The sequence below is a fragment of the Nomascus leucogenys genome, chromosome 11 (genome assembly GCF_006542625.1).
Source record: "Nomascus leucogenys isolate Asia chromosome 11, Asia_NLE_v1, whole genome shotgun sequence".
NCBI classification, from domain to species: Eukaryota; Metazoa; Chordata; class Mammalia; order Primates; family Hylobatidae; genus Nomascus; species Nomascus leucogenys.
The window spans coordinates 119166680-119190645 of NC_044391.1; the positions used below are offsets into that span (position 1 = coordinate 119166680).

The 23966-nt window shown below is 48.1% G+C and overlaps 1 pseudogene across 1 annotated transcript; it reads right to left on the bottom strand.

The window, feature by feature from the left end:
• Positions 1–10163: 10163 nt before the first annotated feature.
• On the bottom strand, positions 10164–23092 carry LOC100602072 (annotated as a pseudogene). Its single transcript, XR_004032380.1, has 3 exons — positions 22720–23092; positions 20277–20563; positions 10164–11617 (listed from the first exon to the last, which is right to left on the bottom strand). The product of XR_004032380.1 is annotated as an uncharacterized LOC100602072 (transcript).
• Between the last annotated feature and the right edge of the window lie 874 nt (positions 23093–23966).

Genomic DNA, 23966 nt, shown 5'->3' on the forward strand with positions numbered 1-23966 from the left:
TCAGTCTAGAAAAGGCAGGGCAATGCCAAGCAAAGGTGGGACAACTGGAAGCCAGGAGAAAGCTTCCAGGTCACTCAAAAAAAAGGTAGCATTCTTTTGAGTTTCTGATGGGCCTTTCCAAAGAAGGCAATCAGATCTGCATCTATCTCAGTGAGCAGGGGGTGATTTTGAATAGAATAGGGGGCAGGTTGGCCCTAAGCCATTCCCAGCTTGACTTTCTCCTTTAGCTTAGTGATTTTGGGGGCCCAAGATTTATTTTCCTTTCACAAAACAATAAACATAATAAATAAGTGAATTATAGAAAGGTGAAAACTATGGAAAAAAATAAAAACAGGGAGAAAGAATCCTGAGCACTGGCGTGGGGAGGGCAAGTGCCAGCTGCAGTACTAAATACTGGCGTGGGGAGGGCAGGATGCCAGCTGCAGTACTAAATACTGGCGTGGGGAGGGCAGGTGCCAACTGCAGTGCGTGGGGAGGGCAGGTGCCAGCTGCAGTACTAAATACTGGTGTGGGGAGGGCAGGGTGCCAGCTGCAGTATTTAATACTGCCGTGGGGAGGGCAGGTGCCAGCTGCAGTACTAAATACTGGTGTGGGGAGGGCAGGTGCCAGCTGCAGTACTAAATACTGCCATGGGGAGGGCAGGTGCCAGCTGCAGTACTAAATACTGGTGTGGGGAGGGCAGGGTGCCAGCTGCAGTATTTAATACTGCCGTGGGGAGGGCAGGTGCCAGCTGCAGTACTAAATACTGGTGTGGGGAGGGCAGGTGCCAGCTTCAGTACTAAATACTGCCATGGGGAGGGCAGGTGCCAGCTTCAGTACTAAATACTGCCATGGGGAGGGCAGGTGCCAGCTTCAGTACTAAATACTGCCATGGGGAGGGCAGGTGCCAGCTGCAGTACTAAATACTGGTGTGGGGAGGGCAGGTGCCAGCTGCAGTACTAAATAACGGGGGAGAGATTTTTACATGGGGAGGGCAGGGTGTCAGTTGCAGTACTAAATAGCAGGGGGGAGATTTTTACGTGGGGAGGACAGGTGCCAGCTGTAGTACTAAATAGCGGGGGCGGGGGGAGATTTTTACATGGGGAGGGCAGGTGCCAGTTGCAGTACTAAATAGCAGGGGGGAGATTTTTACTTTGGGAGGGCAGGTGCCAGCTGCAGTACTAAATAGCGGGGGGGAGATTTTTATGTGGGGAGGGCAGGTGCCAGCTCCAGTACTAAATACTGGCATGGGGAGGGCAGGTGCCAGCTCCAGTACTAAATACTGGTGTGGGGAGGGCAGGGTGCCAGCTTCAGTACTAAATACTGGTGTGGGGAGGGCAGGTGCCAGCTGCAGTACTAAATAGCGGAGGGGGGAGATTTTTACATGGGGAGGACAGGTGCCACCTGCAGTACTAAATAGCGGGGGAAGATTTTTTTCTGAGCAACTTCGAGTAACTGCTCACATCTCATGCCAATGTATTAATCCCAAGTCAAGGGTCAGATGGGACACTTGGATCTCTCCAGTTGCCAACATGGCTCTTCCAAGTGTACTTTACTTCCTTTCATTCCTGCTCTAAAACTTTATTTATTTATTTGTATATTTTTGAGACAGAGTCTTGCTCTGTTGCCTAGGCTGGAGTGCAGTGGCGCAATCCCAGTTCACTGCAACCTCTGCCTCTGGGATTCAAGCGATTCTCCTGCCTCAGCTTCCTGAGCAGCTGGGATAACAGGCACGCACCACCATGCTTGGCTAATTTTTTTTTTTTTTTTGTATTTTTAGTAGAGATGGGGTTTCACCATATTAGCCAGGATGGTCCCATACTCCTGACCTTAGGTGATCTGCCTGCCTCAGCCTCCCAAAGTGCCGGGATTACAGGTATGAGACGCCATGCCTGGCCCTTCCCAACTTTTGTTTTTTTGAGACAAGAGTTTCATTTTTGTTGCCCAGGCTGGAGTGCAATGGCCCAATCTTGGCTCACTGCAACCTCTGCCTCCTGGGTTTGTAGGATATCATAAATTCCTCTTCAAAGGTTTTAGCCTGTAAAATGTTAAGTAGAATGAGTTCTGAGATCCTCTCCAAAGAATCAATGTGTCAGTATGTTCAGCTCTTCATTTTAAAGTTTAACTTCCTTGTTCTCTTCATCTCCTTGCCCCGAGTTTCAGTAAACAACCCCCTCCCAGACTCCATCCTGAGTCACCCTGGTCACCTGCTCTGACCTGAGTCATTCTGAGTCACCATTCTGTAACCATCGTTCCCACCAAACTACTCACCACACCACCCTGGCTTGTACCCCTGCTGTCTTTAAAATAGCCAATCAGAATTAGCTTAGGCTGTGCAGTCCAACCCTAGCCAGTAGGGAAAAGGCATAGCAGTAGGGGCTACCTGCATCAGGAATAGGAACCCCTTCCCCTCCCTTGTTCAGGTGTGCTCTTGCTACTGCTCCATCCACCAGTCACACCCTTCTATAGAAGTAAAAATTGCCTTGCTGAGAAAATTAAATTATTTGTCTGAGTGCTAATTTTTCTTTTCACGTTGAGGAACAAGCATTTGTTTCTAACAGGTTCAAGCAATTCTCCTGCCTCAGCCTCCCGAGAAGCTGGGATTACAGGCATGCGCCACCACACCTGGCTAATTTTGTGTTTTTAGTAGAGATGGGGTTTCACCATGTTGATCAGACTGGTTTTGAACTCCCGACCTCAGGTGATCCGCCTGCCTCAGCCTCCCAAAGTTCTGGGATTAGAGGCATGAGCCACCGTGCCCAGTCCCCAGCCAACTTTTTAATACACTTTCACTCCTGCTCTAAAACTTGCCTTGGTCTCTCACTCTGCTTTATGCCCCTTGGACAAATTCTTTCCTTCCCGGAGGCAAGAATGGAGTTGCTGCAGACCCATAGCGATTTGCTGCTGCTAACAGTTTTAGAAGGATCTCCCTGGCAACTGTGCTGAAAATAGGGTAAAAACAGGGAGTTAGGAGGCTTTGCCCATGTCCAAGTGAGAGACAGAGGTGGCTCTGACTATGGGGCAACAAAGACGCTGGTAAGAAGTGGTCTGATTCTGGATACATTTTGAAAGTAGAGGTGACATGATGTCTTTCCAAATCAACATGAAGTGTCAAAGAAAGAGAGGAATAAAGAATAACTACAAACTTCACAGCCTGAACAGCTGGAAGGGTGGAGTTGTCCCCAGGACTGTCTAGGCCTAGCAATCCCACCGGCTGTTTAAAAGAACCCCCACCATTACTCCTGTCCCCCTGAAACCAGGGCATATGGTAGGGACAAATCTGACTGCTGGGGACAAGGGTATGGAGTAAGGCCAGAGCACTGGCCTGCTCAGGGCCTGATAGAATTGTTACTTGAACAAACAAAACATAAAAATCAAAGGCCCCCAACCCCAACCATCTGAATAGACTCCCTGCTCAGCCAGGACACTCCAAAGTTAACCTGAAAGACTGGTTCAGGCCATGATGGGAAGTGGCCATGGAGGACATGTGGGGAGTTGGACATGCCTCATTATGCCCTCCTCCCTTTGGGAATGCAGGAAAAGCCACCAGCATTTAGCATCAGCACAGACCTTAAGTCTGAGAAACATTTACAGTCTATTCTCTCTGAGGCCTGTTACCTGGAGGCTTCATCTGCATGATAAACTTTGGTCTCCACAACTTTTTTTGTTTTTTGTTTTGTTTTGTTTGGTTTTTTGAGACGAAGTCTCACTCTGTTGCCAGGCTGGAGTGGAGTGGCACGATCTCGGCTCACTGCAACCTCTGCCTCCCGGTTCAAGCGATTCTCCTGCCTCAGCCCCCTTAGTAGCTGGAACTACAGGTGCGTACCACTATGCCTGGCAAATTTTTGTATTTTTAGTAGAGATGGGGTTTCACCATGTTAGCCAGGATGGACTTGATCTCTTGACCTTGTGATCTACCCGCCTTGGCCTCCCAAAGTGCTGGGATTACAGGTGTGAGCCACTGTGCCCGGCTGGTCTCCACAACTTCTTATCATAACCCACACATTCCTTTCTATTGATAATAACTTTCAACCAATTGCCAATCAAAAAATTTTAAGTCTACCTGTAACCTGGAAGCCCCTGCTTTGAGCTACCCCACCTTTCTTCACCAGACCAGCGTACATCTTACATGTATTTGATTGATGTCTTGTGTCTCTCTAAAATATATAAACCCAGCTGGGCGTGGTGGCTCACACCTGTAATCCCAGCACTTTGAGAGGCCAAGGTGGGCGGATCACGAGGTCAGGAGATCGAGACCATCCTGGTTAACCTGGTGAAACCCTGTCTCTACTAAAAATACAAAAAATTAGCGGGGCATGGTGGCAGGCGCCTGTAGTCCCAGCTATTCAGGAGGCTGAGGCAGGAAAATTGCTTGAACCCTGGGGGTGGAGGTTGCAATGAGCTGAGATCATGCCACTGCACTCCAGCCTGGGTGACAGAGACTCCATCAAATATATATATATGTATATACCCCAGAGGCACCTGACCACCTTGGACACATGTTCTCAGGTCTCCTGAGGCTGCGTCACAGGCTGTGGTCACTCACATTTGGTTCAGAATAAACTCTTTGTATATTTTACAGAGTTTGGCTCTTTTCATTGACACTTGGTAAATGTCCCTGAAATACAAGGTTATGGATCTGCTACACCCCATCTCCTCAGGCCACCGCAAAGTTGCTCTGGGTTCATTGGGAGGAAAACCTTTTTCCTCTTTCAACCTGGGCCCAGTGGTTGGAGGCCTGCAGATTAACTGAGAAAAAACATATCAACAGGAGGAAAGATTAAATTTATTTACAGATGCACCTGGGAGTTGCTCAGTAATGAGTAACTCACTGAATAACCAGAAATAAAGTGTGTATAAAAAACTTACACCAGGGAAGGGGTTTAGGGCTTCAGTGAAAAAGTATGGAAGGTCGCACTGGGCTTTCTGATGCTAATGGCAACAGGCAGTGTGTCTCCAGGGAACTGCCCCAGCCTCTGTGTTTTTGGGAGGCTCTGCTTTAGTCAGGAAGGGAAAATTCAGATAAGATTTCTTTCTGCATCTTCTGTATCTCAAATGTTTTCACTTTTATTTATTTATTTATTTGTTTGTTTGTTTGTTTGTTTGTTTAAGACAAAGTCTCACTCTGTTGCCCAAGCTGGAGTGCAATGGCTCAATCTCGGCTCAGTGCAACCTCTGCCTCCCAGATTCAAGTGATCCTCCAGCCTCAGCCTCCCAAGTAGCTGGGATTATAAGTCTGTGCCACCACGCCCGGCTAATTTTTATATTTTTACTAGAGACAGCGTTTTACCATGTTGGCCAAGTTGGTCTCGAACTCCTGACCTCATGTGATCCGCCCACCTCAGCCTCCCAAAGTGCTGGGATTACAGGTGTGAACCATCGTGCATGGCCAGTTTTCACTTTAAAATGATCTTAATGGTTCATTGCAGCCTCCACCTCCCGGGTTCGAGCGATCCTCCCATTTCAGTGTAACCACCATTCTTATCTCTATCACCATAGATTAGCTCTGCATGTCTTTGAACTTCATATAAATGGAATCATGCATATATAGGCTCTTTTGTGTCTGGATTCTCTCTGTTAACACTGTGTCTGTGAGACTCACTCATGCTGTGTGTACTATTATGCTTCATCCTTTTTTGTTGTTGCATAGTATTCCATTGTCTACATATACCACAATTTATTTGTCCATTTTCCAATTGCTGGGCATTTGGATTGTTTTGTTTTTCACTATTTTGAATAAAGCTGCTATGAACATTCCTGTATATGTCCTGGGTGTACAGATGGTCCCGGCTTACAATGATTTGACTTAAAATTTTTGGACTTTATGATGGGCTTATCAGGGCATTAAATGTGTTTCTGACTTACAGTATTTTTGACTTACCACGTGTTTATTGGGACGTAACCCCTTCCTAAGATGAGGAACATCTGTATACATCCAGAATCCTGTGGAGCAACTCATAACCCATGAGGAATGGGAGGCGACAGACAGATTCATCCCAGGACAAATGGTTCTCACTACATCTCATAAAGTTTCTTAGAAGATCTTACAGTATCACGCAACCAGCCAGCCACAGCAGGGGCCGACAGGGTAACACGTCTTTGCACAGGCTCTCCCTCTGTCCCTGTCACCCTCCCCTTTTCCTAACCTTGTTCCTTGGGATTATGTTTTGAAATAAATTATTCAGAGAAATGAAGATAAAGCTGACCCATTAGCCAATAGCTGGGTTTTGTGATGACAGGGCTTCTGGGCTATAATCATTTACTGAGAAGCCAGTGTTCCCAAGGGAATAACGGCTCATTCCATTTGGCTGCAGCATAGGAGTGGGTGCAGGGCATTAGCAGAAGATAACGCCAGAAACGCCTGTTGATGACTTTCTGTGCCAAGCATAGGCATTTAGCCTTTATTCTGTAGGTGATGGGAAGCCAGTGCCAGTGGTGGGTTTTAGCAGGGAACCAGCAATCCTCAAGCTCTGCTTGGACGGAGGCCAGTCAGGGATGAGTTAGGTTAGGAGGACCAGTCAGGGAGGAGTTAGGGTAGGAGGACCAGTCAGGGAGGAGTTAGGGCAGGGAGCCGGGTCAGGGATGAGTTAGGGTAGGAGGACCAGTCAGGGAGGAGTTAGGGCAGGGAGCCGGGTCAGGGATGAGTTAGGGTAGGAGGACCAGTCAGGGAGGAGTTAGGGCAGGGAGCCGGGTCAGGGATGAGTTAGGGTAGGAGGACCAGTCAGGGAGGAGTTAGGGCAGGGAGCCGGGTCAGGGATGAGTTAGGGTAGGAGGACCAGTCAGGGAGGAGTTAGGGCAGGAGGCCAGTCAGGGAGGAGTTAGGGCAGGGGGACCGGTGAGGGAGGAGTTAGGGCAGGGGGCTGGGTCAGGGAGGAGTTAGGGCAGGGGGACCGGTCAGGGAGGAGACTTAGGGCAGGAGGCCAGGTCAGGGATGAGTTAGGGTAGGAGGACCAGTCAGGGAGGAGTTAGGGCAGGGGGCCGGGTCAGGGATGAGTTAGGGTAGGAGGACCAGTCAGGGAGGAGTTAGGGCAGGGAGCCGGGTCAGGGATGAGTTAGGGTAGGAGGACCAGTCAGGGAGGAGTTAGGGCAGGGAGCCGGTCAGGGATGAGTTAGGGTAGGAGGACCAGTCAGGGAGGAGTTAGGGCAGGGGCCGGTCAGGGATGAGTTAGGGTAGGAGGACCAGTCAGGGAGGAGTTAGGGCAGGGGCCGGTCAGGGATGAGTTAGGGTAGGAGGACCAGTCAGGGAGGAGTTAGGGCAGGGGCCGGGTCAGGGATGAGTTAGGGTAGGAGGACCAGTCAGGGAGGAGTTAGGGCAGGGGGGGTCAGGGATGAGTTAGGGTAGGAGGACCAGTCAGGGAGGAGTTAGGGCAGGGGGCCGGGTCAGGGATGAGTTAGGGTAGGAGGACCAGTCAGGGAGGAGTTAGGGCAGGAGGCCAGTCAGGGAGGAGTTAGGGCAGGGGGGTGAGGGAGGAGTTAGGGCAGGGGGCGGTCAGGGAGGAGTTAGGGCAGGGGACCGGTCAGGGAGGAGACTTAGGGCAGGGGCCAGTCAGGGATGAGTTAGGGTAGGAGGACCAGTCAGGGAGGAGTTAGGGCAGGGGACCAGTCAGGGAGGAGTTAGGGTAGGAGGACCAGTCAGGGAGGAGTTAGGGAGGACCAGTCAGGGAGGAGTTAGGGTAGGACGACCAGTCAGGGAGGAGTTAGGGCAGGAGGCCGGGTCAGGGAGGAGTTAGGGCAGGGGGACCGGTCAGGGAGGAGTTAGGGCAGGGGGACCGGTCAGGGAGGAGACTTAGGGCAGGAGGCCAGTCAGGGATGAGTTAGGGTAGGAGGACCAGTCAGGGAGGAGTTAGGGCAGGGGGCCGGTCAGGGATGAGTTAGGGTAGGACGACCAGTCAGGGAGGAGTTAGGGCAGGGGCCGGGTCAGGGAGGAGTTAGGGTAGGAGGACCAGTCAGGGAGGAGTTAGGGCAGGGGGCCGGGTCAGGGAGGAGTTAGGGTAGGACGACCAGTCAGGGAGGAGTTAGGGCAGGAGGCCGGGTCAGGGATGAGTTAGGGTAGGAGGACCAGTCAGGGAGGAGTTAGGGCAGGGGGACCAGTCAGGGAGGAGTTAGGGTAGGAGGACCAGTCAGGGAGGAGTTAGGGGAGACCAGTCAGGGAGGAGTTAGGGCAGGGGCGGGTCAGGGAGGAGTTAGGGCAGGGGACCGGTCAGGGAGGAGTTAGGGCAGGGGGCGGGTCAGGGATGAGTTAGGGTAGGAGGACCAGTCAGGGAGGAGTTAGGGCAGGGGGACCAGTCAGGGAGGAGTTAGGGCAGGGGGACCGGTCAGGGAGGAGACTTAGGGCAGGAGGCCAGTCAGGGAGGAGTTAGGGCAGGGGGCTGGGTCAGGGAGGAGTTAGGGCAGGGGGCTGGGTCAGGGAGGAGTTAGGGCAGGGGGACCGGTCAGGGAGGAGTTAGGGCAGGGGGACCGGTCAGGGAGGAGTTAGGGCAGGGGGACCGGTCAGGGAGGAGCTTAGGGCAGGAGGCCAGTCAGGGAGGAGTTAGGGCAGGGGCTGGGTCAGGGAGGAGTTAGGGCAGGGGGCTGGTCAGGGAGGAGTTAGGGCAGGGGACCGGTCAGGGAGGAGTTAGGGCAGGAGGCCAGTCAGGGAGGAGTTAGGACTGGAGGATGGGTCAGGGAGGAGTTAGGGCAGGGGGACTGGTCAGGGAGGAGTTAGGGCAGGGGGACCGGTCAGGGAGGAGTTAGGGCAGGGGGACCGGTCAGGGAGGAGTTAGGGCAGGAGGACGGGTCAGGGAGGAGTTAGGGCAGGGGACCGGTCAGGGAGGAGTTAGGGCAGGAGGCCAGTCAGGGAGGAGTTAGGGCAGGGGGACCAGTTAGGAGGCCATGACCTAGGACTTCAGCAGTGGGACTAGAAAGGGGATGGATATGAACAACATTGCAAAGTAAAACTAGAGAGATGGCCGTGCACAGTGGCTCACTCCTGTAATCCCAGCACTTTGGGAGGCCAAGGTGGGCGGATCACAAGGTCAGGAGATCGAGACCAGCCTGGACAACATGGTGAAACCCTATCTCTACTAAAAATCAATAAAAAAAAAAAATAGCCAGGCGTGGTGGCAGGCACCTGTAATCCCAGCTACTCCCCTTTCGACCATGGAGAACGGCATTCCGGGCAGGCTGGTTTGGAGAAGTCGCTGAACCTAAGTGAGCAGGAAGTGAAGGTCTATTCCCACCTGTGCCTGTGTTCCCAGATAGCAGCTGCCTCGTGGCGACTCACCAGAAGCCAGGTCCCTCCATACCTCATCTCAATTAACTCACTCCCCAGGAGCCAGGTCCCTCCATACCTCATCTCAATTTATTCACTTACCAGGAGCCAGGTCCCTCCATACCTCATCTCAATTAACTCACTCACCAGGAGCCAGGTCCCTCCATACCTCATCTCAATTAACTCACTCACCAGGAGCCAGGTCCCTCCATACCTCATCTCAATTTATTCACTTACCAGGAGCCAGGTCCCTCCATACCTCATCTCAATTAACTCACTCACCAGGAGCCAGGCCTCTCCAGACCTGGCTTAATTCTCACTATACTTAATTCAATTAATTCTCACTATAGCCCTATCAGACAAACTCTAGGATACCTATGAGGAAACGGAGGCTCAGAAAGGCTGAGAAAGTGGCTTGAGGTCACCTAGGTGGTAAGTGGTAGAGCTAGGAGTTGAAGTCAAGTCTGACTCTGAAGCCCACGCTCTTTTCATTGCACTATCTGCTTTTCTTTCTCCCCAAAGCCACAATATGCCACAATGCAGCCCAAGGCCTCTCCTCCAGTACTGTGCTGAGGGCTCGGAACAGATCAGGGCTGAAGCCAAGATGTCATCCAGTGTAATACCCACATGACCTCCGTGAATATCTACCCTGCCTTAACACTGTTTATCTTTAGGAAGCAGGATGCCTGAGGTCCAAACTTCTCCCTGGTGATCAAACCAGCTAAGACGGATGGAATCCAAGATGGCACCTCACTTGACCTCTAACTTCATTATGATCTAATTTCCATGCTAAATGACAGTCCCACTAGCACCGTAACAGTCAACAACCAACATGACAATGATGAGAAAAAACCATAAAAAAACAAATAGCAAGGTGGCACTGTGGTTTTGAAAAGTTCTCCACACAGACCCGGAAAACACAGGATTCCTCCCCTTGCTTTTTTCATTTTTATTTTTGTAGAGATGGGGGGGTATCACTATGTTGACGACGATGGTCTCGAACTCCTGGTCTTAGCAATCCTCTCATTTTGGCCTCCCGAAGTTCTGGGTTTATGGGAGTGAGCCATTGCACCTGGCCACTCCTCCCTTTGCTTTTAATGCTCAGCCCCTTCACTAAAGATGCCCTATATCTGTGACTTCCTGGGTCTCATGAGCAGAAAAGTTGATTTGTGAGCCAAGCTCTCACTTCTCAATTCCATGGCCACCAAATAAAGCCTGCACTGCTTGAGGCTCACTTTTGGTTTTGCATATTGGCTTCATGGCACCAAACAGGGAAAGACCCCATTTTAGGGGAAGTGGCTTTGTCAGTAACAAGGACACAGAAGGAAAGAAATGGAGGATGATTTAGGGCAAAAGTCAGCAAACTATGGTCTATGGACCAAATCTGGCCACTGCCTGTTTTTGTGCAACTCATAGGCTAAGAATGTTTTCTACATTTTTAGATGGTAGGAGAAGAACAAAAGAAGAATAATGTTTTGTGACACATGAAAAGTATATGAGATTCAAATTTCAGTGTCCACAGACAGCAATCCTGGCTCCTACCCCTAAAACAATCATTGCAGTGGAGCTCGGCCCTAGCTACGGCCCCTTTCTCCCTTTGGTTCCCTGACTTTGGGGTCTGGAGGCCACAAAGGCAAGGAGCAGGCTGCCATCCACCCCTTCTTGGAGAAACTGCCGGGAGCTTACCGTGCTCTGCATCCAGTCTAGGTGGTTCCTAGCGGGGCTTAGTGGCTTCTCCATCCTCAGCACCATCTGCAGCACCATCTTGGTCATCTGAGAAGCTGAGAGAAACACAAGGTAAACGTTCCTGTCCTCATTTCTGCCTCCCAACCCCACTGCTGCTGCTCAGCATCCCCAGTATCTCTCTGCAGACTCCTGTCTGCCCTCAAAAGTCTACATGGTACCAGTCAAGAGACATCCATACTGAAGACGATAGAAAGGTAAGTGGAACCCAACCACCTCATTCTCTACCCTCATGTCTACCACGGACAGCTGAACCTCTCCCTGTGGAACCTGGAAAAGTAGCTCAGAGAGGAGTAGCAGGTGGCAAAGAACATCAGGGAAAAAAGCTAGAAGGAATATGTAGGCACCTTTGACCTGAAATAGAGAAGATGCAAGATCTCAGGATTGTCAGGGACCTTAGGAACCATCTAGGCCACATCCCGGCTTTGGCCTGAAGTGCAGGCAAAGGGCTTGCCTCTGCCAACCATAGCATCCAGCTTTGCTGTAGGTGGAATCAGGCCTGTATGTGAGTTACCAGGGTTGCAGAGGACACTGTGGTCTGGGCAGCAGTCTGGTACCACATGGCAGAATTCACCACAGTAGCAACTTCCCCTCTTGCAGTGGTGATCCGTTCCAAGACAGCAAAGGTGCTGGGGTTGGGAGCAGCTGCCTGGAGAAAAAGGAACGTTAAAAAAAAAAAAAAAAAAGATTAAAATTAGCCAGGTATGGTGGTGCGTGCCTGTAGTCCTGGCTACCCAGGAGGCTGAGATAGGAGATCACTTGAGCCCAGAAACAGGAAGTTGAAGTGAGCCATGGTCATACCAGTGCACTTCAGCCTGGATGACAGAGCAAGATCCTGTCTCAAAAAAAAAAAAAAGAAAAGAAAAAGAAAAAGAAAAGAAAAGATAGATTTAACAAATGGTGCTTGGACAACTGGATAAGCACATGCAAAAGAATGCATTTGGACTCCTACCTCACACCATATGCAAATATTAACTCAAAATGGACCATAGACCTAAATGTAAGAGCTGAAACTGGCTGGGTGTGGTGGCTCATGCCTGTAATCCCAGCACTTTGGGAGACTGAGGCAGGCAGATCACTTGAGGCCAGGAGTTCAAGACCAGCCTGGCAAACATGGTGAAACCCCTGTCCCTACTAAAAATACAAAAATTAGCTGGGCATGGTAGCATGCACCTATAGTCCCAGATACTCAGGAGGCTGAGGCAGGAGAATTGCTTGAACCCAGGAGGTGGAGGTTGCAGTGAGCCAAGATTGCACAACTGCACTCCAGCCTGGGCAGCAGAGCAAGACTCTGCCTCCAAAATAAATAAATAAATAAAAATAAGTCAATCAAATTTAAAACTGGACAAAGGATTTAAATAGACATCTCTCCAAAGAAGATATGCAAGTGGCCAGTGAGCATGAAAGATATTCAACATCATTAATAATAAGGAAATGCAAATCCAAACCACAATGAGATACCACCCCACATCCATTAGGATGGCTAAGATAAAAAATAAAATAGCAAGTGTTGGCTGGGTGCGGTGGCTCACACCTGTAATCACAGCACTTTGGAACACTGAGACGGGTGGATCACGAGTTCAGGAGTTTGAGACCATCCTGGCCAGCACAGTGAAACCCCGTCTCTACTAAAAATACAAAAATTAGCTAGGTGTGGCGGCATGCACCTGTAGTCCCAGCTACTCGGGAGGCTGAGGCACGAGAATCTCCTGAACCCAGGAGGCAGAGGTCGCAGTGAGCTGAGATCACGCCACTGCACTCCAGCCTGGCAACAGTGCGAGACTCCATCTCAAAAAAAAAAAGCAAGTGTTGAAGTGTTGCTGAGGATGTGGAGAAATTGGAACCCTCATACACTACTGGTGGAATTGCAAAATGGTGCAGCCACTTTGAAAATCAATTTGGGAAGATGAGGTGGCAGCAGAAAAGAATAAAAAAAAAAAAAGAAAAACAATTTGACAGTTTCTCAGAATGTTAAACACAGAGTTGCCATATGACCCAGAAACCCTACTTCTGAGCCTGTAGTTAGAATTAAAAACACATGTTCACATGAAAACCTATCAATGAATATTCATAGCAGAGTTATTCATAATAGCCAAATAGTAGAAACAATTCAAATGCCCTTCAACTGATGAATGGATAAAACTAAATCTGGTATATCCGTATAATGGAATATTACTCAGCCATAAAAAGGAATGAAGTACAGATGCATGCCACAACAACAATGAAACTTGAAAACATGCTAAGTGAAAGAAGCCACTCACAAAAGGCCGTGTATTATATGATTCCATTTATATGAAATGTTTAGAATAGACAAATCCATCAAGACAGAAAGTACATTAGCGGTTGCCAGGGGCTGGTGAGATGTGGGGACTAGGCAGTGACTGCTGATGGGTACAGAGTTTATTTGGGGTGTAACAAACATGTTCTGAAATTAGACAGGTGGCCAGGCACAGTGGCTCACACCTGTAATCTCAGCACTTTGGGAGGCCGAGGTGGGCAGATCATTTGGGGTCAGGAGTTTGAGACTAGCCTGGCCAATGTGGCGAAACCCTGTCTCTACCAAAAAGTACCAAAAAAATAAAAGAAGACAGCAGTGATGGTTTTGCAACCCTGTGAATACACTAAAAAACACTGAAATGTATACATGGTGAATTGTACAAAAGGGTAAATTTCACATCATGTAAATTATCTCTCAATAAAGCTGTTATTAAAAAGACAGGGAGAGAGAGGAGGAGAGAAAAGGGGGAGATAAGATGAGGAGGGTAACGGGAGTGACAGCAAAGAAGAGAGAAAGACAATCGAGAAAACAGCAGAGAAGAGAGTGCCTAAGAGGGAGAGAAACCCCTCCCCCACTCCCCACAGTTAGAGGAAGGTCTTCCGGAGCCCTATTTACAAACCAGTTCTGCCGACTCTACCCCCTGCCCAAATTTCCCCAGATTGCTCAGCTCAGTTGTGATCTGGTCATTGTCATTCCCTCCAAGATAAGGGGATGCATCTTCTTTAAGAGTGGGGCAAGCAAGGCGTGGGCAGGAGGGATGTTGGCCCAGTTACCTGGCGAGTCTGTGGCTCAGATGATAAGAGGACCCAGGTGTTGTCACCCCAGGACTCTCAACACTGTTCTCTGTCTACTTGACTTTGACCTTCCAAATTGCTTCCTGTTAGGTTAACACCTGGCTCTTTAGGGCTAAACTGGAGGGCTTTGTTTAGGGATAAACTTGAAGGCCTTTCAAAGTTGCCAAGATCAACAGGGAGCAGGCCTCTGAGCCCTGTGGGCCTGGGTGTGGCTGAGCCAGTCTGTTGTGCAAACAGGGCCAGCAGGTGTCTGGTAGAAGTGTGGTCTGGGGGGTCAAGACTCTGAAGGTGAGGGTGGCCTGGCTGGGGCCACAGCCTCTGAGTTTGGCCTGGCTTTTGCCTCATATTGAGCTCAGGAGCCTCCTGCAAGTGATCAGCTTCCCTTCTCATATTGTCCCTCTTCCCCAGAGCCTCGTCCTGCGTCAGGTTGTCACCAAGACCAGGGATCAACCAGAAATGGCTGGAGTGGAAATAGAGCCCCAGGAGCCTCCCAGACTAAGGTTGCCGACAGTTTGTGAGACTGAGGTCAATTCGGTGGCATAACCAACATTCACTTCAACAGGATGACACTGAATGAAATAGAATAGACCCACATACGTTGTATGTAAAAGTCAATTGAGTTCTTTTTGAAATTTCTGTTGGTTTTTATAGACACGGATGCACTTACTGGGTCAGAGTATAAAATGTATTTATTAAAGTGAATGGGGGCCAGAAACGTTGGAAAGCCACTGATCTAGAGAGATGTCCTCACTGTACAGACAAGGGGAGAACCCTTTGCCCATGGCTGGGAGTCAAACCAGCAATCCTGACCTCTCCCCTGCTTTCCCACTATATCGTGCTCAGGGTCCTCACTCAAAAAGCCTCTTGTTGCATGTGCTACTGAGCTCTGCTCTTCCTAAACACCCTGCATTCTCCTGCCTCTGAGCCTTTGCTCAAGTTGTTCCCTTGGCTTAGAAGGCCCTTCCCTCCCATATCCATTAGAATAAAATATTCTATGCTTCAAGGCGGCATTTGAAGACAACTTCCCCCGGGGTGCTGAGGAGCTAGCTCATTATTACGAAAATGATAAAGAAAGAATCAAACATTGATCCAGCCTTTCCATCCAAGCAAAATAGTTGACAAGGGAAATATCTTCACGATAGAGAAACTTCGGCCAACACGTGCAGAAAGAACAATAGAAAAGCACTACTTGGCAGCCCCTAATAAAAAGTGGATCTCAGCACAAATCATTAGTGGACAGAATTTTATAATGGGTGCACTATCTGGTGGATGAAGTCTAACACCAGTAAAAGTGGGACAGCTGGACACTTTGTGTCTCCTTCGAGGCACAATAGGAAGTACCCATCTATGGATTCTTCCTGTCAAAGAAATCTCCAGTCCTGATTTCATCTCAATTACCAGATTTCAGGAAAGACGGAGGCAGAGCGACATCCACAAAGATTCAATCAGCCAAACCCAGAAGGTAGGATATGCCGCGGGACACAGTGCCTGGTTCGTTCAACAACTAAATGACATCAAAAAATGGCACTGATCTAGGTATAGATTTAAAGACATTTAAGAAATATGCTAGTTAAACATGTGTGCGTTATCTTTTTTGGATCTTGACTTGAAGAAGCCAGCTGTAAAAAGGCGTCTTTCTTTCTTTCTTTCTTTCTTTCTTTCTTTCTTTCTTTCTTTCTTTCTTTCGTTTTTTTTTTTGAGACATGGTCTCACTCGGTGCAGCAGACTGGAATGCAGTGGTACGATCACAGCTCGCTGCAGCTGCAACCTCTGGGGCTCAAGCAATTTTCCCACTTCAGCCATCTGAATAGCTGGGACTATAGGTGGACATCAACACACCTTGCTAATTTTTAAACAAAATTTTTTGTAGCGACTGAGTCTCACTATTGTACCCAGGCTGGTCTCAAACTCCTGAGCTCCAGTGATCCTCCCACCTTGGCCTCCCAAAGTGCTGGGACTACAGGCATCAGCCACCGCACCTGACCTTTTTTTTTCTTTTTCTCTTCTGCTTTGCTGCTGAAAAAAAAGATATTTTTGACAAGTGGGGGAAATATGAACACTGATAGGTATTAAATGATAGTAAGTAGTTTTTAAATTAATTAATTATTTTTTTTTTTAGAGACAGAGTCTTGCTCTGTTGCCCAGGCTGGAGTGCAGTGGTGCAATCTTGGCTCACTGCAACCTCCGCCTCCTGGGTTCAAGCAATTCTCCTGCCTCAGCCTCCCGAGTAGCTGGGATTACAGGCACCCGCCACCATGCCTAGCTAATTTTTGTATTTTTGGTAGAGACAGGGGTTTCACCATGTTGGCCAGGCTGGTCTTGAACTCCTGGCCTCAGGTGATCTGCCTGCCTCAGTCTCCCAAAGTGTTGGGATTACAGGTGTGCAGCCATATTTGTTTTGGCTCTGATAAGGTATTGTGGTTATATTTTTCAAATATGGGGGATAAGAGCTTGAGCAAAATGTTGATAATTTTGAAGCTGGCCAGCTGGTACCTTGGGTTCATCATCCTATTCTCTCTACTTTTGCGTGTGTTTGAATTTTTCCATAATAAATAGTTTTGGTTTTCTTTTTTTTTTTTTTTTGAGATGGAGTCTCCCTCTGTCCACCAGGCTGGAGTGCAGTGGCGTGACCTCGGCTCACTGCAACCTCCGCCTCGGGTTCAAACAATTCTCCTGCCTCAGCCTCCTGAGTAGCTGGGATTACAGATGCGCACCACCACGCCCGACTAATTTTTGTATTTTTAGTAGAGACGGGGTTTCGCCATGTTGGTCAGAGCTAGTCTCAAACTCCTGACCTCGTGATCTGGCTGCCTTGGCCTCCCAAAGTGCTGGGATTATAGGCGTGAGCCACCGCGCCTGGCCATAAATAGTTTTTAAAAATAAATTAGATCCATTCTGAGAGGTCTTCCTACATCCTCCCAGCTGAGATTTCTTATTCTTACGTTAGAAGCTACTGATTTCAACTTCTCTCATTGCATCATTGCATTCCTCCCTGTCTGCACCACCGTTACAGCTTTCTTTCTGTAAGGGGGGGTCTGTCTTCCCTATCTGCTTCTTGAAGGCAGGAAATGCATCTGTATTTCTGATAATAATAATGCCAAATAATTTTTATTTAATTGAATAAAAAAGATCTGAATGGAACTTAGGCTCATACTTGAACCTCCACAGTGTCCATGAGCCAGGAGAGAATTCTAGTTATTAACAGTCCTGACTGGCACCATCAAAAAATGATAGCACAGCCAGGTGTAGTGGGCTAATACCTGTAATCCCAGCACTCTGGGAGGCTGAGGTGGGAGGATTGCTAGAGCTCAGGAGTTTGAGACCAGCATGGCCAACATGGTGAAACCCCATCTCTACAGAAAAAAAATACAAAAATTAGCCAGGTGTGGTGATGTGCACCTGTAATCCCAACTACTCAGGAGGCTGAGGCAGGAGAATTGGTTGAACCCAGGAGGTGGAGGTTGTAGTGAGCCGAGATTGCACCACTGGACTCCAGCCTGGGCACAAAAGTGAGACTGTCTCAAAAAAAAAAAAAAAAAAAAAAAAATTAAAAATAATTAAAAGAAAAAATAAGGCCGGACATGGGGGCTCACTCCTGTAATCCCAGCACTTTGGGAGGCCGAGGTGGGTGGATCACGAGGTCAGGAGTTTGAGACCAGCCTGGCCAACATGAAGAAACCCTGTCTCTACTAAAAATACAAAAATTAGCCAGGCATGGTGGCAGGCACCTGTAATTTCAGCTACTCAGAGGCTGAGGCAGGAGAATCACTTGAACCCGGGAGGCGGAGGTTGCAGTGAGCCGAGATTGTGCCACTGCACTCCAGCCTGGGCAAAACTCTGGCTCACAAAAAAGAAATAAACAAAGAAAAAAGAAAAACAATGATAGCACATTAAGGGAAAAGAAGTTCATTCCCACAGTGACCAAGCACCAGTTTGCTCACTCACTGGCTCATTCATTCATTCATTCATTCATTTTATTCTACTGAGTGACTCTCTAGCTGACTGCCATGGTGGATTACTTTTATTCTATTGAGTGACTCTCTAGCTGGCTGCCATGGTGGATCATTTTTATTCTATTCCATGACTCTCTAACTGGCTGCCATGGTGGATCATTTTTATTCTATTGAGTGACTCTCTAGCTGGCTGGCTGCCATGGTGGATCATGCAGTGACATTCCACTGCCCCACTCCATCCCCCAGAAAAACATCCTGCAGGTCCTGAGTCTAGAGCAGAACGTCATCATACTGTGTGGTAAACACTGTGCCACAGGCAGGAGGAGAGAGCCACGGTGTTAGGGCAAGGACGGTAAGTCCATCAGCAGATGGCTTCCTGGTGAGGGAATACCTCCAGGGACTCCTTTAGGATCATTCCACTGTCTTCAGACCCAGAGGCTAACAGAAGTGCCAAGCTGGGACACCTGAAACAGCCCATACAGGGCTGTGTGAAGAACCCAAGGCTAATAGTTGGTGCCCCTCCAGAGTAACACTCTTTAAATGTGTTTAAGAATTTTGTAGACCAGAAGGTGAGGGCTGTTGGGGCAGGTGAGGGAGAGGTATACACTGGGCAGCCTCTTGCAGTCTTCCACAGCCCCAGTGAGGCTGCTTCAGCCCCAAGCCTGCAAACCCCACTCAGCAAAACTGAAGTCCTGCCCTTACCCAAAAGTCCTTTTTACAAAGAAATTGAATAAAAGTGTCTGTTGTTACTTAGCATGCCCCTCATGGCTCCCACCCCCACAAGAAGTACAGTCTTCCCCCCGCCCCACCCCCCAGATGGAGTCTCCCTCTGTCACCCAGGCTGGAGCACAGTCACGCCATCTCGGCTCACTGCAACCTCTGCCTCCCGGGTTCAAGTGATTCTCCTGCCTCAGCCTCCCAAGTAGCTGGGATTACAGGCACCCACCACCACACCTGGCTAATTTTTGTATTTTTAGTAGCGATGGTATTTCTCCATGTTAGCCAGGCTGGTCTTGAACTCCTGACCTCAAGTGATCCATCCATCTCAGCTTCTCAAAGTGCTGAGATTACAGGCGTGAGCCACTGCGCCCGGCCAAGAAGTACAGCCTTGTGCCACATCATGATGTTTAGACCGATGATGGACCATATATATGACGGTGGCCCTGTAAGATTATAATAGGGCAGATGCAGAAACCCAATATATGGCACTTGATATTGGCCTTGAGGATCAAGCAGGGGAAATGACTGATATTGAGTAATGGGACATTTGCTGGGACATGTGGCTTTCCATTTGGAAAACAAACATATAAATAAATATATATACCATCTAGGTTTATGTAAACTCTGGATTTCATTGTGTGAACTCTATGATATTCATACAAAAATGAAATCGTCTGATGATGCATTTCTCAGAATGTATCTCCATCATTAAGCAACAGCTGACTGTGTTCCCACCAATGACATCTAGTTTTCTCCCAAGAGAAGTTGTAGGGCCGGGCAGTGACTCAGGCCTGTAATCCCAGCACTTTGGGAGGTGGAGGCGGGCAGATCACCTGAAGTCAGAAGTTCGAGACTAGCCTGGCTAACATGGCGAAACCCTGCCTCTATTTAAAATGCCAAAAATTGGCCAGGCATGGTGGTGCACGCCTATAATCCCAGCTACTCGGGAGGCTAAGGCAGGAGAATCGCTTGAACCCAGAAGGTGGAGGTTGCAGTGAGCCGAGATCATACCACTGCACTCCAGCCTGGCAGCGGACAGAGCAGACTCTGTCTGAAAAAAAAAAAAAGAGAGAGAGAAGTTCTAGTAAATGTAACTGTATTCACCCTGTTGTATTTCCAGGGATGTTTTAATAAACCCAATAGACTGGTGCCTGGAAATTGCCCAATGAGTCTGCCTATTAATCTGGATCTGGGTTTATCATGCCTACCTTCCTCCTGTCCCATCCATCCCAGCCACCCACAGGGCCCACACTGCCTCTATCCGAGGGAGCTTCCTCTGGATACTCCATAACTCCCCAACCAAAACAGACCCTCCCAAGCTAATCACCCAAAGACATCTTATCCATATATAAAACTGGATACACAAAGAAGCCACATCAGGCATATAGTTGGTACTTAATAAGTGTCTGAATACATAAATTATTTGATTAATGAATTAATGAATGCTAGGTCACAGGAGGTGGGTCATGCCAGAGACAAAACAGATTGATTGAATGAATGAGAGAGCAGAGATTGGGGTCTCTTTGACCTGTAGCACAGATGCCAGCCTAGCTCCTCACCTGTCTTCACCCCGGGGCTCAGCCACAGCAGGAGGAGGAACAGCCACATGGCAGCAGGCATCAAGCAGAGATAGAAGTGCTGTAGTGTTCAAGGCCTGGTCTTTAAATATCCACCTATCCCAGCCAGCCCACCTGGTTCCTCCCTGCTCCTGGGGAGGAACCAGCGGACACCTGGGCAGTCACTGGCAGACAGCAGGAGTGACACAGGTATCCCAGCTGCTTGGAATAGCTCACCCAAGCAGAGGTTATTTTCACATCCTGGAAACTCCAGTCTCCAGGGGAAGAATCTGAAAAACCAGAGTGACAAAATGACAGAGCTCGCAGGAACTTTGCAGATTATCTAATCTTTTTATTTATATTTTATTTTATTTTTTGAGACAGAGTCTCACTCTATCGCCCAGGCTGGAGTGCAGTGGTATGATCTCAGCTCACTGCAACCTCTGCCTCCTGGGTTCAAGAGATTCTCCTGCCTCAGCCTCACCAGTAGCTGGGATTACAGGCACCTACTACTACACCCAGCTAATTGCTGTATTTTTAGTAGAGATGGGTTTTCACCGTGTTGACCAGGCTGGTCTCAGACTCCTGACCTCAAGTGATCCACAGCCTCAGCCTCTCAAAGTGCTGGGATTACAGGCATGAGCCACCACACCTGGCCAATTAACTTTTATTAGCATTCATATACAGGTTTTGTGGGAATATATGTTTTCATTTCCTTGGGATAAACGTGCAAAAATGAAATTACTGCATCATATAGTAGTTGCATCTTCAGTCATTAAAAAAAACTGCCAAACTGTTTCCCAGAGTGGCTGCACCACTGTAAATTCTCACAGCAGTGACTGAATGGTACAGTTCCTTTGCATCCTTGCCAAAAGTATTGTTACTATTTTTTATTTTGGTGATTCTTTTTTTGAGAAATAATCTTGCTCTGTTGCCCAGGCTGGAGTGCAGTGGCACGATCTCAGCTCACTGCAACCTCTGTCTCCTGGGTTTAAGCAATTCTCCTGCCTCAGCCTCTCAAGGTGCTAGGACTACAGGCGTGTGCCACCACGCCTGGCTAATTTTTGTGTTTTTAGCAGAGACAGGGTTTTGCCATGTTGGCCAGGCTGGTCTTGAACTCCTGATCTCATGTGATCTGCCTGCCCCAGCCTCCCAAAGTGTTGGGATTACAGGCGTGAGCCACCGTGCCCGGCCTTATTTTGTTGATTCTAACACATGGTGGGATCTCCTGGTTTAAAGGGGCATTTCCCTAATGGTATCAAACATCTTTTCATGTGCTTATTTGCAATCTGTGTATCTTTTCCAGTGAAATGTTGCTTTGTATCTTTTGCTCATGTTCTAATTGGATTCTTTGTTTTGTTACTGTTTAAGACTTTTAAATGTATTCTAGATACTAGTCCTTTGCTGGATGTGTGGTTTGCAAATAGTCATGCGTTGCATAAGGACATTTGGGTCAATGACACACTGTATATAGGATGGGGTCCCATAAGATTATAGTAAGGGGCCTGAAAAATTCCTGTTGCCGAGTGCAATGCTACTCATGTGTCTAGTGATGCTCATGTAAAGCTACTGTGCTGCCACTTGCATAAAAGCACAGCACACACCATTCTGTACAGCACATAATACTTGATAATAATGTTACTGGTTTATGTATTTACTATACTGTACTATTGACCAGTGTTTTAGAGTGTACTCCTTCTATCTATAAAAGAATTAAGTGAACTAACAGGCCCTTTGGGAAATACTGTAGAAGGCACTGTTACCACAGGCGATGACAGCTCCATGTGTGTTACTGCTCCTGAAGACCTTCCAGAGAGACAAAATGTGGAGGTGGAAGACAGTGATACTGATGACCCTGACCCTGTGTAGATCTAGGCTAACGTGCTTTTGTGTCTTAGTTTTCAACAAAAAAGTTTAAAAAGTTAAAATACTAAGTTTATAAAGTTAAAAAGTTACAGTAAGCTAAGGTTGACTTATTGAAAAAATGTGCTTATACATGTAATACAGCTAAGTCTGCTTTTGCAAACATAGAGTCCTGTGGATGTTATGCTGACTTCGGCTTGGGGTTTTTCAGAGAGAAGCACAGGAGGGGGGATTCCATCAGGTTGGTGCAAAGGTAATTGCTGTTTCTGCAATTAAAATAATGGGAAAAACTGCGATTACCTTTGCACCCACCTAATAACTTATCTAGGGGACTCTTTCTCCACCCAAAGCCTAGGACACCACCACCCCAGGGTTCTTTCCTACAGTTTTCTTGTTCTTCCTTCAATTATGTGTGATATTCCCAACTCCAAGATTCTTCCAGTCCTTCTCTCCCCCTTTATCTAAACCAGGCTGTCATGGGTTTCTGTCAGCTGCAATCAAGAGTCATGACTCTGACAGTAGGTAGGATTACTCCCTTTTTTGTTGTCGTTAAGGAAATCTGTAAGAGGAAAAACAAACGCACTTCATGTGGAGAGACAGGGAAAGTTGTTCTATTCAATCTGGAATCTAGTCCCTCAGCTGGCGGGCCACCTTCGGATTCACTGGTCTTGGGAGTAAGAGTGCCTCGTAGTCAAAGAAGTGAGGAATTTTAGTAGCTCCTGAGGGTGGAACTGAGGAGAGGAGACGTGAGAGAGGATGCTGGAAAGGAGGATGCAGCCAGAATGTGTAGGGCCTTTGTGGCCATGCCAAGGAGCCTCAGGGAATATCTGAGCATCTTAAATAGGTCAGATGGCAATTCTGAAAACAAATTCCTTCTACCTGCTGTGTAGACAATGAGTTGTCTTTGGTAAGATAGGGGATAAAACGAACCCAATTAGATTATTGCCATCATTCGAGTGATAGAAGATGTTGATCTGTAACAGGGTAATGGCCATACACTTTAGAGGGGAAAAATGTTCAAATTTAGGGGATAATTAGAAATCTGCACTTACAGCCCGTGGTGACACTTTTCCTATGAGCCAAACAGAGAGGGGGAGAGAGAGAGAAGGTGGACAGTCACCGACGTATGAGGCAGTGGAAGAGGAACAGGATGGACAGGAAGAGAATTATGTGGGACACATTGGGTTCGACACGCCTGTGTGACAGTCTCATGAATATGTCTAGTAATATATTGAGCAAGCAAGTCTGTCAGGAGCCTCCGGAAATGAGGTACAGAATTTGATAGTCATCACTGTGGAGATGGTACCCCGAGCCATGAGAGAAGCTAAAATCCCCGGGCAGAGGATGTAGAACGAGGAGAAAATGGGCCAGGACAAACACAAGGAATGCCGACATAAAGGGCTGAACAGAGGAGGGGGTGCTCAGAGGGAGGGGCAAAACCAGAACAGTAAGCATCCCCGCACCAAGGAAAAGAATGTTGCCAGAAGAGGAGAGTCAGGCTGTTTCAAACTCTGCTAAGAAGTGAAGGACGTTGCATATCGAGTAGAGTCCACTGGGGTTACCAGTCAGGATGTTTCAGGGATCCTCTTTGGCAGAAGTAGTTCCAATGAAGTGGGAGGAGGAAGGTAGGAGCAAAGGCCAAGTGAGCAGAGGCCAAGTAATCAACAAGGTTTCCCTGAATTGCAATTTGTAGAGAAAAGGCAGGATAATCACTGATCTTCCTTCAAGTATCCATTCCCAGTGTTAGGAGTTAGTGCCCTAGGTACCTCCAAGAGTGACCAATTACGTGTGTTTGTTTGGCTGGTTTTGGCTTTGAAACCATCACTATGA